A 5,210-nucleotide genomic window follows, 5' to 3' on the forward strand; every position below is an offset into this window, starting at 1 on the left:
TTCCTAATTTTCTGATCTTTAGCTCGTGCTTGTTTGTTCAACATAGAACTGACTCTCAAATATTGACGTTGAGTCTTTGTTTGCGACGCGTTGTCCGGCGTAGTGTTGTTGAGTTATCCTTAAGAATATTTAGAAAAATATTCTCCAGGAACTTCTCAAAAATATGGAACAGTTTATACTCATATGCCTTATTGGAGTATTAAGAAGCAGTTTATACTCGTATACTTTTCGGAGTATTGATTCCTTCGTTGCAACGCATTGATCGGCGTTGACCTAGGGTTACGCGTTGTCCGGCGTTGACCTTAGGGTTTTGAACGTCGTACGTTGACTTTTTGATCGCAACGCGTTGACTGGCGTTTACCTAGGGTTACGCGTTGACCGGCGTTGACCCTAGGGTTTCGAATGTCGTTGGATGCTCAAGTCACTAGACCAACTAATGAAGCTGATGCGTCAGTGACTCTCGTATTTATAAGATTTTTGGCAAACCCTCAGCCATCAACGGGTTTGATGTGCTCTTACCGCATGCGGATTGTCTAAATCTGTTCCGCATGTGACGTTGTGCTAAGAGAGTTAACGCTCTTAGTGCTACGATATTGAATACGTAGACTTCGTCTTTCTCACGGGAATAGACTACCCGGCGACGCGTGTTAGGCGCTGACTTTAGGATTTTTTGGCTAACCCCAAGCCTTTAACGGATTTGATTAGCCTTTACCGACTACCGTTTGAGTCGGGCTAGCATGCGGATTATCTAAATCCGTTCCGCATGTAACGTTGCGCTAAAGGAATGAACTCCCTTAGACTTTGTGCTACGACTTCGAATACGTAGACTTCGTCATTGTTACGGGAATAGGTTACCCGGCAACGTGTATTAGACGCTGACTTATCCCTACTTAGGCTTCGGGATAAAATACCCCAGAATCGAACTCTGGTGTCTTTTTTTTCGGAGAAAGACTAAACCGGCGACGCGTGTTAGGCGTCGGCATATCCTTTCTTAGGATTTAGGATGAAATTCCCCATGCGTGTAAGGCATGGATTTTGGTGTTATTAATAACAACCTGCCACAATGTTGAATATGTGAACGGGTATTCTTTTTTACGGTTAAGAACTAACCGGCAGCGCGGGTTAAGCGCAGACTTATCCTTGCTTAGGTTTCAGGATAGAATACCTCAGAATCGAACTCTGGTGTCTTTTTCTACGGAAAAAGACTAAACCGGCAACGTGTGTTAGGCGTTGACTTATCCCTACGTTGACAAAGGTGGTGTCTTCTCTTGGGGCAAAGACGAATCCAAAATGGGAGAGGAAGAATTTTATATTCTATCTCCCGACACTAAAGAAGAAGAATTTTATATTCTATCTTCAGCTGGAAAGGAGACTCGAAGTGGGATCTCCACCCCCAGAATCCGAAAAGATGAAACTAGGAGTGGGACCTCCACTCCTAGAATCGAAAAATTTGGATAATCCTAACTGTCAGAAGATTTGATTACCGAACTAAAGGTGAATTTCTCGTTTATCGAGAGTGAATTGTTGTTTTGGTCTTTACTGTAGGAAGATTTGACCAAGCAGGAGTTTGAGGTGATCCTAACTGTAGGAAGGTTTGATCACCCGATTTGAAAGTGGACCTCTCGTTCATTGGAGGAATCGAGAGGAGATTTTGGTTATGGTCCTAACTGTAGAAGATTTATTATATCCGGACTCTAACTATGAAAGTGTTGAGTGCACGAACATAGCGGAAGTTTGAATGGATTAAACTTGATAGAATTTGGTGGTCCCACCGTCAATTAGTCTGATCGGTGGGGGATTTAGTGTTCATCACTTTGTTCATATTGATCGGGTTATCCCTAAGAATATTAACATTCTTTCGGGAACTTCCCGTTACACGAATTATCCACCCCCAGCTTTCTTACATAACTGGGTATAACGAGGAGTACGTTATCCTCAATCGCATGTTCGGGTTATCCTTAAGAATATATGATTCTTACGTTATCCTCAATCGCATGTTCGGGTTATCCTTAAGAATATATGATTCTCCAGGAATTTCCCGTCAAAATTAGGAAACAGTTTAGACTCATATACCTATTGGAGTATGCAGGGAGCAGTTTAACCTCTTTCACCTGTTGGAGGATTGAGAAACAGTTTATACTCGTATACTCTTTGGAGTCTTAAGATGCAGTTTATACTCGTATACTTGTCGGAGTGTTGAGAAGCAGTTTATACTCTTATACTTATCGGAGTGTTGAGAAGCAGTTTATACTCTTATACTTATCGGAGTGTTGAGAAGCAGTTTATACTCTTATACTTATCGGAGTGGTGCCGTTCTCAACTGGCTTACCTTAGCGTTATGACGCCGGCTTCAACCAAGGTCTGAATGCTATTCTTGAGAGTGAAGCAATCCTTGGTGGGATGAAGGACCTTCCTGTGGTATGCACAGTACTTTGGATCCGTCGTGTTGTCAGCTTCCTCCTGATTTGTGATAGGTGGTAGCTTGATCTTGTTACTTTCAAGGAGGGATTCGAAGATGGCTGGAACGTCTTCGTCCTTGAAGGAATACTCTCTTTGGAGTCTCGGACCCGAAGTCTTTTGCTGTTTTTGGAGTTGCTTTTGCGACGTCCGGTTAGCGTCAACAGCTGTTGCAGGTGATTTGCCTTTACCACGAGAGGCAAAGTTCGAGTTCGGAGGATTAGCCGTCGGTCGGTTCCTCTCGGCTTTCTTCCTTCGGAGGAAGCGTTCGGCTTGTTCACCGCGCACCTTCAAGTCTTTCCAAGTGTCAGACGGTGCTGTTCCCATCGCTTCCAACACGTCCAATGCAAGGTTGTTGTGGCAAGTCTGGAGAATGAACTCTTCAGTGATCGGGTCCCGACAATTCATCGCCTTGTTCCGGAACCTTTTGACGAAGGTGTCGACCAACTCCCCGTCCTTTTGTTTCTCGTCGAGCAACGTTCCGATGGATATTTCAGTGTCGTCGTCGAAGAAGTTAGCGAGGAACTTAGTCTCCATATCGTCTCAGCTGTTCACGCTTCCTGGCTTGAGGCGACGATACCAATCGAAGGCGGCTCCGCGAAGAGTGCCAACGAAGGACCGTACCATCAGAGGCTCATTACCAGAGATAACACCCAGGTGCGATTTGAAGTAAATCAAATGCTGAGTGGGTGAACCCTTCCCATCAAACGGCGTAAAGTTAATCAGACTGAACTTCGCCGGATAGGGGATTGATTCCCATTCTCGTGGGTATGGATAAGGAATGTCTGTTTTCTTCATCTCTTGAGCAGAAATCAACGTGTTGATTTTGCTCTCGAGGTTCTTGATCTTCAGACTTTCGCCTGTGTTTTCGTTAGCACGATTCTGAGGCGGAAGTGTGGCATTACGACTAGCATCCTCATTACCACCTCCTGCATTGACAGGAGGGATTATGGGCATTATGCGTCTCATTTGCATTTGTGTCCTCATCTTCCAAATTAACCGGGTTACGACGACTTGGCTCGCCTTGCTGGTTCGTCAATGCTTGGATTTGTTGGTCATGCATTTCTCTCATGTTTTGCATGGCCATCTGCATTTCGAACCTGAAGGTTTCCTGTTGCTTAGCTAAGGCGTCTTCAAGCATTTTGGCCACTTGTTCCGCACTTATCATAAGTGCCTCACGGGGTTGTCCCTCGCTGGATACCGTATTATCAGATGCAACCGCGGAGCAGGAATCCGATTCTTCATCTTCCGACGGTAATCTTGTTCGAACCCTACCATAAGTTCCTCGTATGATGACTCCAGACCTCAGACGAGTTAGATACCGTGGTACTGGCGGGATTGACTCGGGATTATCCCGTGTCGATGCCCTTTTGCTGGTCATATTGGTGGTGACCCTCGGAAATTCTCCGTCTTCAATTACCCTTCTTCTTTGTAGGAAGCGCCTAGACCTTGGTCTTGGCGTTTCGGTACTAAGCCTTTTGAACACTGAGATTCACTCGGGGACTGCCTTGATGCAGTTGCACTCAGACAATACCGCCCGAATGAGCTTTGAACAAGGGCACTGAGTTTCTAGCCTTCGAGGACTTCTCTTTCTGGCTTTGCTCGTACCCCCAGCACGATAGTACAGCTCTTCCGTTTGAAAGTCGGAGCAACCTATCGTGTGTTGGCATGATTTCTCAGGTATAACGCAATCATCATCAGACGATAACGTTTCTTTCTGAGAGTGAACCGCCTTCTTTGGGCTCTTAAGAGTCACGCGCCTCGAGACATGCCTTTTTGGGCGTGAGTTCTTAGCCGGCTCTTGGACTTCGATGCGCAAATTAGTGCGTGCAGTTGCCTTGAGCTCCTTGTCACGTTGGAGGTGACGGCGACCCCCAGCGTGTTGAGTCGTTCGGGGCTTCTTCAGCAGGCCCAAACGTTCCTGCACTGGAACTTTGCCTTTTTCATCGGGAATTGGACCGAGGCGCTCCAAGACTGACTTCCTTTTCTGGGATGGTCCTGCGGGATCTCCCGGAGCAGTTGTGGAAATCATCGGCGGTTTGGATTGATTCGCCGGAAGTTGAACTTTCGACGGCTGCAGTTGACGCTCTTTGGTCTGACCCGCCGCTTCAGACTTCGGCCTCCAAACTTTGCTGGTTGATGGCGGCTTCTTGGCCACCTCTTTCTGCAACTTCCTACGGGCTTCTTCAGCTTGAGCCCGTGCCTACGCTGATAGTGCGCGGCGTTTGCGAATGCGCTCCTCCAGTGTTGATCGGTTCCGTTTGACACAGACCCATTCCATTGTTGGCGGCTTGGAGGAACCACCGTTCATTGATTGTTGAGGCTTTTTGCCTCTCTTGTTCTTCAGATCCGCGTTGTAGCGGATCCCGTCAACAGACTCCATGGCCTTTACGAATTGTTTCGCAAGACGTTGACGTTGCCTTTGGCGGGCTCTCTTCGAGAGAGTCACCACGCCCCCTGCGGTAGAAGGGTTGGCCAGAGCAGATCCGACCTAGTTGGGAATTGGAGGAATCTCACCCGATGCGACTTTGGCATCCAGCGGGGCGAGATCTTCGTTGGTGTTTTCCACGTCTTCATACCAACGAGTTTTTCTCCTGGAGGAGAGCTTCTTGGACTTGCAGGGGGAGGTTGATCCGGACGAGGACGATAAGTACTCCTCAAACTTCTGCTGGTCGAACTCGTATTCGACCTCCTCCACGACCGGGATCGAGATCCGCGGCTGCGACGCTCCAATCTCGGCAGCGAGATCGGCG

This window comes from Asparagus officinalis, chromosome 4, assembly GCF_001876935.1.
Source record: "Asparagus officinalis chromosome 4, Aspof.V1, whole genome shotgun sequence".
Taxonomy (NCBI): Eukaryota; Viridiplantae; Streptophyta; class Magnoliopsida; order Asparagales; family Asparagaceae; genus Asparagus; species Asparagus officinalis.